Source organism: Nannospalax galili, unplaced genomic scaffold, assembly GCF_000622305.1.
Source record: "Nannospalax galili isolate Female #2095 unplaced genomic scaffold, S.galili_v1.0 scaffold386, whole genome shotgun sequence".
NCBI lineage: Eukaryota > Metazoa > Chordata > Mammalia > Rodentia > Spalacidae > Nannospalax > Nannospalax galili.
In genome coordinates this window covers 398,755-412,247 of record NW_008356676.1, presented here as the reverse complement: position 1 = coordinate 412,247, position 13,493 = coordinate 398,755, and the positions used below count along the sequence as shown (strand labels likewise).

Genomic DNA, 13,493 nt, shown 5'->3' with positions numbered 1-13,493 from the left:
ATCTAGTGACACATTTCTCAGAATGTATCTCCATCATCAGGGATGCTTGACTATGTATGGTTTCAAAATAAACTCATGGGAAAAATGCATGACTATATTTATATATATATATATATATATATACTAGTAGCTTAAGTGAATTATGATCAACTTTTAACCATTTTAATTCTCGAACACAGTTTTTAAGCCTCTAAAATATTTTCAGATTATTTTCTGGGTCATTATCTAGTCATTTAAAAACATATTGCACATATAGTAGAAAATGGATGATTTTCTGTATTTGTATGCTCGATGTTTCCATGTCCCACAGTAAAGTTTATCATAACATTGTACGAACTTTATAAATGCTTTCCTTAGAAAGCTCTCAATTGTTGAGAAATCAGAATCTTTGATGACCTGTGCATTTTTCGGTTCCTCCTTTTGGCTCTATCTTTGCTTTACTTGGCTTCTATTATTGACTAAAATATGGGGGTTATTTTAACTTTCAGGTGGAGTCAAGCTTCTACAGTTGTAAAATAGAATTTTTCTATCAGGTAAGTTTTTAACGCATTACTGGTATTAATGGTGTCATCACTCTCTTTGTGTGGGAGGGCAACAGTGTTTGCATGTTTTCCATGAATAGTGTTTCCATTTTTTCACCGAATTCTAGATAAAGCTCTTGAAAATAGCATTAAATTGAATCTTATCCATATAGTCTGACAATGTCTTTTAACTGGAGTATTATGTCTATTTACAATTTATAAAATTGCTAACATCTTTGGATTTAAGTCTCTCATCTTACCATCTCCAAATGAGGATTAAATGAAATTTAAATGAAATTTGTACAAGTACTTTGAAAACAAATGTTCTCAGTCAACCAAACTTTTAGTAAACTCTGTTACTAAATATGTTTCCACTGAAGACCTCCCAAAATCCTGTGATGTGACCTGAGCTCTAAAATGCAGTTCCAGATAAAGACTTTTGGTTTTATACAAAACAAAGAACACACGGTCTCCTAAGGTGACCCTTTTTAAAGAAACAAAGCTCTTGATATTTGACACACAAAGGTATGTGGAAGGCCTTAGGGAAAAAAAGGCTCAGGAAATCAGAGGCGTGGAAAGGAGGCATATGAGGCAAGAGAGGAGAAACTGGAATGTGCTGGGTCCTGCAGTGCATTTTGGGATTGTGATTTTTAAAGAAATATACTAACCGTAGTACAGGGCAGTATTATCTTCAGACTTCACTTTAACTTTCTTTCAGTTCTGGTGATCAAACCCACAATGTGCATATTAGGCAAGCGCTCTGCCACTAAGCTGCATCCCGCTATGCGTTTAATTTCATGAACTTGTAAATATTTAAATTCTTTTAAATTGCTATGGCGAAAAATGATTAGAAAAGCAAGGATAGAGTAGAACGCAGAAGGAGCTCATTTCAGTCTTCCAGAGACCGCCTACCATCAAATAAAAGTATCTTCAATCTGAGAAACAAAAGCAGGTAGAAAAGATGTGTCTCTGAAGCAGAGACAGGACATAGCAATGCCTCTCTGGGGGGAGGGGTATAAGAGGGGAACGTGGGATCCTGGGTGATGGCTCTGATTTTTATGAAGCAACAGCCTAATGGGAAATATCTGTGGTAGGTTTATATCCATAGTAAAACCTAATATTTTTAGACCACTTATCAAATTTATTACTTATAATTTTGTCTTATTTCCATTATTTAATATGCTTGAAAGATTGCAAGCTTATGAAAATTTCCCTCAGTTCCAACATCTTCAATCAGTCCTCAATACTTTTCTCTGCAATTTCTATACTGAAAATTATTTCAAATAAAACAACAGTGTACCACGGACTTTTTCTTACAAAAGACTTTGCATAGTTCAATCAGAAACCCCCAGAACTCAGACCAGGTTGACACTTCCTCAAAAAAAATTCAAACACAAAAGTTTCATTATGCTCTATTTTTCATACACAAAACAAAAATCAAAATAAATAATCCTAAAAAAAGATAATTTTCTGTTTTTCTTTAACACAAATTCCAGTACCACTACTTTCAAAAGAAGTATTTCTGTTATAAAACCATTTTTATAATTGAAAACATAACAACTCAAATTACTTGCTAGGCCTGGATTTACCTGGCTTTTCAAATTTGGAGTTCTAAAATAAAAAGGAAAACTTTTTAATAGGATCAAAAGAATTTTGAGTGTCAATGAAAGTTTTTCCTTGTCTTTCCAGTTATAAAAATTATGTCAAAAAGCATCTCCCCCAAAAGAGAGAGCGTTCTGAACACTAAGGAAGCTTCCTCTGTTAGCAGAAATTCCCTCAGCAGCCATAAACTGCAGGATATGAATGATAAATGACACACACCCCTCAGCTGAAACAATGAAGTGGCAGAGGTGCCAAAGGTCACTGGAATTTAAGGTGCAGGGGCCTCAGTTCATTCTGGCTGCTATAACACAATGCCAGTGACCTATAAACAACAGCAATTTAAAATTCTGGAGCTGTGAAGTTCAAGACCAAGGTGCTGACAAATCTGGTGTCTGATGAGAAGATGCTTCCTGATTCATAGACAGCTGACTTCTGGCTGAGTGCTCTCAGGGCAGAGCAGGCTAGACAGCACTCTTAGAATTCTTTGTCAGTCATGAGGGCCCTCCGCTTATGACCAAATCACATCCCAAAGCTCCACCTCCCAATGCCATCACATTCAGTTTCTAGCAGTGGGGAAGGTACATGGAAATATGTATTTAATAGATATTTATGTGGATATATTACACATGGAAATATGGAAGGAAGACGGGCAGCAAGGCAGGCAGAGGTGTCAGTATCTGCTGTCACAATGGGTGTGAGGAGAAAGGAGAGGAAGAAACCTGGGGGATTATTAGAGCTTTTTTCTTAGAACTTCATTCTGTGAGCCAGTAAGGAGTTGGTCCACTGAATGTGTTTGTTAGCTATGGTAGAAGATAGAAGAGTATTACCATATATAAGCAATAGCATTTCCTGAAATTTCTTTCAGAAACTTGTAAACATGTGCATTGAGCTCTCACACAGACTGTTTTACACACCACTGTTCATGGTCCAGAATGAGTCACTGAGGTACCGCATTTCCCTGCCTCTCCTTCCAGCAGTAAGGACTCTTATACTAAAGAATTTTTGTTCTTTTTTTTTTTTGCTTGTATTTTCCCCTTTAGAACAAGCACTAAAGGGGCTTCCGCTTCATTCAAGTTACCAAAGATGGAGCAAAGAAGCCCTTGCCTCTGATAGCCGGGACATTCTCAGTCATCTCCCCTGCCACACACTGATTCCCGTTAACAGTTTCAAGCCTCTTAGCCATCACTGAGCTTTCAAAGACTGTGAAGATCATCCCTCTGCTTCATCTCTTCTATAGATGGCCTTAGCAATTAGCAGGTGAGGTGGCTCTACATAAAAATGCATTCCCAGCCACATTATTGTTCAACTGAAAAGCAAGGATACAATCAGAATCATTCCCTTGCTCTTGAAGAGTTAGACTTGAAGAGTTATTTATTTTCTCTGAGACTCAGTTTCTTTATCTATAAATTGTTAGTATTACCTCCTTGGCTCCATCATTGCAAAGAGATTATCTATGCCAAGTACTGACAAGAGTTAGACATTGAAGAAGGAAGTATTTTAAGTCATAGAAGAGGAGCAGGCATGCAGCCATTTCTTAGCCTCTTCACACCTAGCCTGGCATCTTGGTTTCCATTGACATGAAGACATTTCATCCCTGTTCTTTCCCTGAGGACCAATGCAGAGTACGAGTCATAGTTGCTGCTGATAAAAGCTGACAGAATTGAATTAGGGAAGGGTGTGTTGTGTTTTCTTGAAAACACAATGTACTTATTGCCAAAATAACTATACAACTAATCATAAGGCTCTGGGTAGCTTGCTAATTTTTTGGACTGGAAACATAATAACAATAGGAACTATCAGATTTCCAAATCATCTAACTACCTCAGGGACAGAAGTCAACCTTCATCAAGTCAGTGTCATCTCACCTGGCAGGACTGCAATTCGTGTCCCTTGGCTCTGGGAAGAAGACAGTAATTGAAAGTACCTGCTGGTCAAGCAGCCTGTAGGCTGAGGAGGGAGAGATACTTTTGTTTATCTTCAAAAGGAAAGGACTAAGTGATAAGGGAGAACAGTTGTTTTGCTCTGAAACAAGACTATAGCAAGCTGTCATAGAGTTACTTATTTGTTTTCTTTTAAAAACTTTTCTTCTGTACCCATCTATGTATAAACACCACCTCACACTCCCAAACTTTCACCCCTTGGTTGGCCCACTAAGTCATTAGCCCACCTCCTTAGATGATCCCTAATTCACCTCTCCTATTGACCTCACCCTCACAGCAACCTCTCTCTGATGATCACATAGCTGCATCCAACTATGGTAAGAGGTCATCAGCTCAACATGTATCTTTTCCATCTCAAGGGAATTCCAGGTACCATTAAAACAAAGTGAGACCCCAGATAAAAAGACAATACACACTTGAGTAAGCTGACAGTCATCTCTAAAGGACCCTGGAGATGTATGAAGCTACTGAGTTTTCCTATCACACCATCTTCAAGGTAATAATGAAAATGTACTTTTTATTCAACTAGCTTTTCCAGCTGACTCTAGGGTGCCATTTGATGACCATTCTGCTATTAAACTACCACATAAAAGTAATCTTTTAGTCACATTCCTATCTCTCATACACATAAATAAGAGACCACAGAGAGGTAGGGATTGTTAGGGTGGGAAGGACGTAGTGAGAACAGGATCAGCCTCTGTAGGAGACCTGGTCTGAGACCACAAGCTCAGCTATGAGAGTTCAACTGCATGCTAAGTTCCTGGGAGTCAATCTTCCCTCCTCCTTTCTGCCAAGTGGCAGGACTTAATGGTTCATTTAATTGAAAAATGAAGCACAGATGGAGAGAAGCAGGAAATGATGTTTTCAACATCCATGCTGCATGACAGGACACATGCTCCCTCAGAGTGAAGAGGGTGCTGTTCTCACAGGAAGGTGTTTCCTCTACACTGGTGACAGACATCTATTTGTTGGCAACCATTTTCCTCACTCCACCTTACTCAATAAAGCCAGCAACCTTAGCTGCGTTCCAAAGACCCTGTTAGGTGCTGGGATGGGGTGAGGTAGAAGGGGATGCTATCTTAACAAAAGGATATTTTCCTTATAATGGCAGAGAGCAAAAGAACCTTTTGTTTAAAATGAAACATAAAATATTAGTTCAACACTAAAACAGGTCTAGAGAGGTCAGATATTCAGTATTAATTGACTCTATATTGAACTTCTGGGGATAGGGTGATGAATAAGATGTCTGCCCTCATGGAACAGGCACTCTGGTTGGAAGAGACAAAACAGACAAGCAATAATCATCATCATCATCATCATCCTGAACAATGGAAAGTACTTAACAAAGGACTCATGTAGGCCATAGGGGGAAGTGACAGGATATGGAGCAGGCAGACTTTTAGGCAGGTTTAGAGTCAGTCTCTCAGAACAGCAGCATTCCAGCTACGAAGGAAGACTCAGAGGAGCTGCCATATCTGGCACTGGTCAGATATGGCAGAGCAGCCCAGTCAGTGGGAGGATGAGCTGTGCCTGCATGTCTGGAGTCAGGCTAACTGGGGTCTCAGGCACCAGATCACAGGTGAGCAGCATGGGACCCATCCCCAGGGGCTCCTGGGTGTGGAAGAAGATTCTATGTCACTCTCACTGCTAAGGCAAACCTGTAGAAGAGATCAAAAGCAAACCAGGGTCCTCTATTACTGCTCTGTGCTGTCTCTAGCTCACCACCTTCTAAGGACCCTCACCCTTTCCACCCTTTGGCAGCAGAAATGTTCCCCATACCCTCAATTTCTGCAATTCAATAGAAAAAGACCATTTGTGTCTAAATAATTCAAAGGTAAAAAAAAAAAGATTTCTCACCTACTGCTGCACTTCCTCCTTTACCATTCCTACCCTTTCCACTGACTTGAACAAACAGAAACAAACCCAGCAAACTGTCAAAACAGAGCTCTTTAAACTACCTTCACAGCATCTCTAGGACTAACTTGCTGGCTCACATTGTTAGGCTGGTTTCCCTGAAAGTGAGTGCCTTCTGCAGAGGGCACATGCAGGCAGACCTGCACTGCCTCCTTCCCATCTGAGCTGTCAACACCTCCCCTTGGGTCAATGGAGACTTACTGCTTCCACAGCAGCGCCTGCATCATTGTTGGTTAAACTGGCTCAGCCAACCATAGAGTCATAGGAGAATCAGCCTTGCCTCAGAACTGATGACAGCTGATACCTCTGAGACTAGCAGCCCTGGTCCATCCACCAACTGGGCAGTAAGGCTCTTTAATGAAGTCTAAACTTCACTTCTAGGAGGAAAGATTTTACCAACATCATCACCTTTTCTTTTTTTTCAAGTTCATGTTCTTAAATCTCTATCTTCTTTGGTTTCCTTAAATGAAAACACACTAAAGACAAAGGCACAGAAATGAAATTATTACAAACAGCCAAAGAGCTTTGCAGAAGAACATATTAAATTGCTATGTACTGCTAGTAAGTGACAGATATCCATATAAGGAAAGCAAACTTTAAAAATATTCATTAATGATTGAAGATAAAAGTTGTCTTTGATTGCAAAAAGGAACTGATAAAGACATCAAAGAGGAAGATTTGAAAGTGAACTTCCTAAATAATCACCAGGAGACAAATGGAGGTGCAACTGTAGTTTATTTCATTCACATGGACCCAAAGGGAATACTTTTGTCTAGAAATCTGGCCAGCAAAGAAGTCAGAAAGTTTTATCAGAAGTCACTCCTTTGAGTTGAAAACCATGATCAGATATTACAACTCATGGCTACTGCAGTACATCCCTGTGTCTTCTGAGGTTCAGGAAACCTATACTGGGCCAAACAAGAGCTGACCTCCAGAGAGGCAGCTCAGAAAGTGGACGCTATGTTACTAAAGAGACGTAGTATTACTGGAACCCTAGAAGACAGTCAGCTCTGATCCATAGTGCTAGTGTGCAAGGCAGGTGGTGACCCCTAAATTGATTTTCAAACTTGATTACTCTCCTGCTAGGGTTGCGCATGTGTAGGGGCTCTATTTTCTCCAAGAGACTGCTTAGAGGATGCATAAAAGCAAACTAAACTTACTACAGAAAGAAAAACAGGACTTTCTAGGTGTGGCCAAAGGCATCTTTCCTTTTGAGTGCAACAGAAATAAAATACAACTGCTTTAGAAATGAGCTTAAATTTCAGATTATTGAAACACATTAGAGAGAAGGCATTTCTCCTTCAGAGGAGCCTACTGCAAGGAAAATGTCATCATTTCTTTTTAAATAAAAAATTAACAAAATTTCTTATAAGCAAAATAATCCCTAACTGCCCCCCTCCAAATCATTAGAATTATTCCAGTTTCAAGTCACAGAAACGTAATTCTAAGTAGCTAAAGGTAGGATGGGAATTTATGGGCAGACTTAATGGGAAATTCCAAGTACTGATGGTTAGGGTATGGATAGACCTAGGTGCTTAAAGTATGAGATCTGTGGCTTTCTACAGTGGCTTTTTGTTTGTATGTTTTTATTTGTTTTGAGAAAGCGTCTCAGGTGGACCTGGCTGGGCTTGAACTCTTTATGTAGTCAAAGATGATGCTGAACACCTGATCCTCTCAAGTGCTGGGATTATAAGCTTATACCAAGCTTGTATAAACCAGCTGCTTCATTTTTAAATAGTTGACCAGAAACAAAATGATTATAGAAGCTACAAACTTCTGAGAATTCAGCAAAAGTCTTAGGATTGTGTTTCCTCAGCCTGCAATGATTCATGGGGTATCTCAGTCATCTGCAGGATAAGGGAGAAAAGCTGGGAATGGCTGATTGGTGGCAATTTGAAAATTCATTATCTGAAAAATGTATTTTTAGCTAGTCATTAAGCTCCAAACATAGACAAGAATAGCAATGTATTGGCTGCCAACATACGTTAAAATACTTCATTAGGAAGTGCTGTGAGTCCTTGCTTTTGACCCCAAACCTAGTAAAATAACTATGATTCATGACTAACTTCTTTTATATCTTCAGTTCATCTGACTGCACCAAAATAGGAGTTTTATATTCCACTATGATCAAAGATACTGCATGCAAAAATAGCCTAAGGAACCACGATGCATGACTTTTTGGATGACGTTATTTTTAACATTGCTGAAATTTACAATTATTTTAAATACACTAAGTATAGAAGTAGATCCTAGAGGATGCTTTTGCAAATGTGTGCATGTTCTGAGTCTCGCAGGTCTCCTTCCCAGTCTCCAGTACAAAAGAGACCAGCCACAATAACCCAGTTCTAGCATCTCAGGTTTCAGGCCTAGTATGTCAACTCTGGTCAACATTTGTATCTGAACATACCAAGGTGTGAGGGTCAGTGTTGAACGTGTTGAACATACGTAGAGTTGCCCAAATGCAACTCAGCATCTACTTCCAGCACTAGAGAGAACCAGAAAGGACTATGCAGGGCTTCTGAGGAGATGGTACACAGAGGCTCAAAGAGCCCAAGTGTGAGGTTCCTTATAGGAAATTCAGGGGCATCTTAGGAATCCTTCTACCTATACGATTTGCTTTATACCCAAGTACAGGCAAGGTACACCTAATGCCTGATGTTGGTTTGGGACTGTACATTCATCACAGGTGGCTGGGTGCAGAGCCAGCCACCATAAAAGCTCTGACAAGAACTTGGCTTAGACATTAAAAAAATAGAGCTTCAGAGGTACTAAATGACTTTCCCACGATAAAGTGCTCACAAAGTAATACAGCAATTCTTTTCCTTATAGAAAGCCTAACAGCTATTTGCAGGGTAGTTGTACGTGGTAGAGAAGTTGCAGTTTGTTTTGCCTTCAGAGAGTTAATTATCTTGGCCCAATGAACCTTTTAAGATATTACAATAGTAATTTAAATCACCAGTTTGTGCTATTAAGGCAAGGGTTTCAAATCACAAAATGTGACTTCTAATGTTTTATGGATTTAGATCATAAGCAATCCATAATGGTTAGAAAGTAGACTCCTACTATAACTATACCATATCCCAATAATGTCTTTCAAATACCAGAATCACCCTAGACATAAAATTTTTTAAATTCATTAACATTATCATTGTGTATGTGCATGCATGGTGTGTGTGTGTGTGTGTGTGTGTGTGTGCGCGTGCGTGCATGCATGCATGCATGCCATTATCTGCATTTGGAAGGCAGAGGAGAGGTCAACTTTGTGGAGTCAGTTTTTTTCCTCCACCTTTACATGGGTTCTAGGAATTGACTTCAGTTCACCAGGCTTGTGCAGCAAGAGCCTTTACCCACTGAACCATCTCACTGGCCCCTAGAAATGGGATTATTTTTTAACTTTAAAAAAAATTATTGAGAATTTCATACATGCATATAAGATGTTTTGATCAAATCCACGCCTACCCCCTCCCCTCCAACTCCTTTCATATCTCCCCATCACTTTTTCCTGAACAACGTCCTGTATTCTTTCTTTTTTTTAATGGGGCTTTTTGCTACTCTAACATTTCCCCCTCTGAAGAGGTAACCCTAAAATCTCTTAGTGTTTATATAAGAGCTCCCAAATACTTTTGACATTTTTGGCCTTTGGAACAGAGTATGTTGCTAAGAGGCCCAAGTACATTTTGATTTTTATCCAAGAAACTGGCTACTTTTCTTTGGGGTCTTTTTACCTTAACTGCCTAGCCAATTCCTACCTCCTATTCTTGTCACACCATCCCCTGAAGAGGTTACCCAAATTGCCAATGATAGGAAATCAGGACACAGAATGTTCTGGCTTCTTCCATGTTGAACAGGGACACAGGGTGAGGCAACTGGGGTACCCCTCCAGTAGATCTATCTAATTTTTAAAATAACAAACTTTAGATAATTCTTAAGATCATAAACTTGGTTTAAAAAATTTTTAGTACATTTGTGTGTGTGTGTGTGTGTGTGTGTGTGTGTGTGTGTGTGTCTATGCACTCATGTATACCACAGGCATGGGGCCCAAATAACAACTTACAGGAATTCATTCTCTCCTTCCACTATGTAGGTCCCGGGGGATCAAACTCAGGTTGTCAGTCTTGGTGGCAAGCACCTTTATGCACTGAGCCGTATCACAGACCCTTATCTGGGTTTTTAAATGAAGGCAAAACCACAGGTGTTATCTCTTCAAGAAATGCTTTCTCAAACTCTCCTCCAAGCATTCACACCTAACAGAATAGAGCTGACAGTGGCCTGTGTTTAGGCTTCAAAATGGAGCAATTAAATCAGGTTTGGAGGATTATTTATCTTCTAAAAATTATGTGGCATATTTGTGCTTCAGAATGCTACAGACCTTTCTAAGCTATGAAGCTTTTTTTATACTAAAAAACATTTTTATCTTAAAAGGTACATTGCAATTTAGTCAAATTGTATAGTCACAGGTTTAATAAGCTGCAAGTCCTGATGACTACATTTCATAATATGATGACCACAAAGCAACAGAACACTTGGCATCTTAATATCAGTTTAAATTATACCTAATGTCCTGGTGGCCCCATTACTGTTATAGCCTCCGGGGGATTCCCTAAGCTGTCTCTATGGCTACCCCAGGTAGGGGAGGATTGTGTGCCTGGATATGAAGAACACAGATATAGAAAGAAGGCGTTTCTACTTCAAGGATACACAGTAAGTTCTGTGCATTTCAAAGCTTACACACACACACACACACACACACACACACACACCCCTTCCCATTTGCTTGCTGTGGTCAGGAAGCCAAGCTTTAGAAACTAAGCTTTGTTCTGAGCCTCCTTGTATTGTAGTGCCTTGCCAGCCTGTCTAGGTGACCTGTCCTTTTCTCTACTCCATGCCCTGGTACCTGAATCTCATTCTTTAACCTCTGTAGCGAGAGCTAATGACCTTTAGCTCTGTCAGATTTCTGATCTTTCACCAACCCTTTTTAAGGGTTCAGACTTAGGGAAGCAAATGTTTAAACTTATCAAGAAAATGCTGAAGTATTTACTGACAGCCTCAACCTCACTGAGGGAGATGCCCTCTGATGTCCTGAAAGGGGCATACAAAGGAGGTCTCATGCTGATTGATTTTGAAATTTCTAGCAGCCACAGAAAAGGGCTTACCTCTATTCCAGGAGATAAACAACACATCATAATATATTTATCAGCCTGGAGGCTTTTACTGTATTTGAAGAACCTTTTCTTTCCCTTTACCCTCATTCCAGCCCTCTTTCTCATTTACACAGACTCTCAAGGCCAGCAGAGACCTTGAGGGGTAGGGTGAAGTCTGGCTGCCCTTTCCCCCCTTTTGTCTTTCTGTGCATCTCAGATTGGCCGCCTCTCATCTCTGCATCTTTTCTTCCTCTCACCATTCCTGAAATTGTTGCTGCCTACAGAGTAGTCACAAATAAGCTCTTGGCCACTCCGGGGAATAAACGGTGTAAGCAAGATAAGCTTGGCATCAAAAGTTCTGCCTAATCAATGGCTGTTGGGAGGGCAAGAGTCAGTCTCTTTCAAGGATATGACTCTTGGTAGGTTGACCATGCTCCAATGGATGGACCCACACCCAAGGACATTTGGAGACATAAATTAGAGTCTATAGACCTTATTATTATAAATATATATTAAATTATATATAATAGAGTACAGTAAGTTGGGTGGGAGCAGTAACCGGATGTGCAGATATGGGAGGGGATCTAAATACCATCAAAGTGCATTGCATGAAAATCACAAAAATTCAATAAAAAAAGTTCTGCCTAGGTCATTACTGGGTTCTAAGACCAAACCACCCATCAGATCTGCCTGATCTCACACACATCCATGTAAGACCAGGTACTCAGTCACCTGCTGAGGTAATGAAAAAAAAGTTAAAGCTCAGCCAAGTAACTAATAAATTGAGAAGATACTCTCCTTTAGCATAGAAACACATCCTTAGGAGGCAATCTAACAAATAAAGAGAGTCAACAGTGAACACAGATCACCATCACTCCACAACTACTCTCTCTCTCTCTCTCTCTCTCTCTCACACACACACACACACAGACACACACACACACACACATGCACACACACACACACACACACACAAAGAGGTACGGAGAGTACTATCCATAAGACAGATGGGCTGGACTCTTGGCTGCCCTGATGAAAAAAGTCAGAAACTAAAGTTTCTGCTCTACTGGTATCAGAATACTCACCACTTCTTTGAGACTGGCTCACTTAAATACGGCTGGCCATTGCCATTTTGGGCTCATTTGTAAAATTCAGTTCTCCTCTTGTTTCTGGTTTTGAAGACCGTTAGTTCCTGCAGGTAATGAGAAAGAGGGATTTGAGGTACAGGCGAATGAACACACTAAAACGTAGTACAAGTCAGGCTCAAGGTGGTCCTCACTTAGGGAAGGTGCAGCAGTACGTGGTTGGTTTCGTTTCCCATTCTAGGCCTAGAGCACTATAAAAAGGCAAAAGTATTCTTCCATTGTACTAATGGAACTGACAGGGAAAACTGAAATAATTACACCTGGGTCCTCCATACTGAAAAATTCCCGGATGCTTCAAAGAGGTCCTACAATTGCCTTTGGAGATTCCAAAAAGACTTTTCATTCAAAAGTAGATGGGATGCAGAGGATTGAGCTGCCCACTAAATCAGAAGGACCAACCCAGGGAGGCACAGGGAGCATCAGTATAAACTTAATAGCAACCTGGGCTGCAATCCCTTTGCTACCCATATTTATATGGAAAGGAATCCCTTACTGGACCTCTTGCCATTGGACATGCTTTTAAAGAGATATCTTTCTAATCTTGCACAATTTATAAAGTAATTGGACATTCATTATTATCTTTGCTTTTTTATAATTCTAACTTTTTTGTATTTCTAGTTTCAAAAAAAGGACACTGGTACCCAAAGGCTTTAGGGCCTGTGCAAGGACACATGGGATTGATTACAAAGCCAGCACACAAACCAACTTTTCTTTACTTAAAAAATTATTTATTATTGTGTGTATGATGTGTGTGTGTCTGTGTGTGATGTATGGATGCTGCTGGGCATATGCAATGCAGCACATATAAAGGTCAGAGAAAAACTTGGGGGAGCTAGTTCTCTCCTCCAAATTTTATGTGGGCTCCAAGGACTGAGCTGAGACCATCAGGCTTGCACAGCATGCGCTTTACCCTCTGAGCATCATCTCAGCCCCTTGAAACACATTTTCTGACTCCCAGCCCGGTACACTTGCTTACCCCAGCAGTGCTCTTCCTTGCTTTTAGAGCCAAGATCACTATACCTTAGGCAGGAGTTACTACTTTTTAAAAGACATTTTGAAAGTACAAAGGAATTTTATATGTAACAAAATTGTCCTTCCTTGCATTTTTACCATGTCTTTCTACCAAAGAGTAAAATTACTAAATTATATGAATAATACCACGGCACCCTGAGATATTTAAATCTAAAGAACAAATCTGAAATCAACTTAGAACCCACTAATATTCCAAAG

The 13,493-nt window shown here is 39.9% G+C and overlaps 1 protein-coding gene across 10 annotated transcripts in view; it reads right to left on the bottom strand.

Annotated features, from left to right (window-relative positions):
* Enox1 (ecto-NOX disulfide-thiol exchanger 1) overlaps positions 1–13,493 on the bottom strand; it is a 589,822-nt gene that overhangs the window by 342,018 nt on the left and 234,311 nt on the right. For all 10 annotated transcript variants that reach the window (XM_029556969.1, XM_029556966.1, XM_029556974.1 and 7 more), the window contains one exon: positions 12,204–12,310. The gene's annotated coding sequence lies outside the window, so the exon portion shown is untranslated. The remainder of the gene's footprint in view (positions 1–12,203; positions 12,311–13,493) is intronic.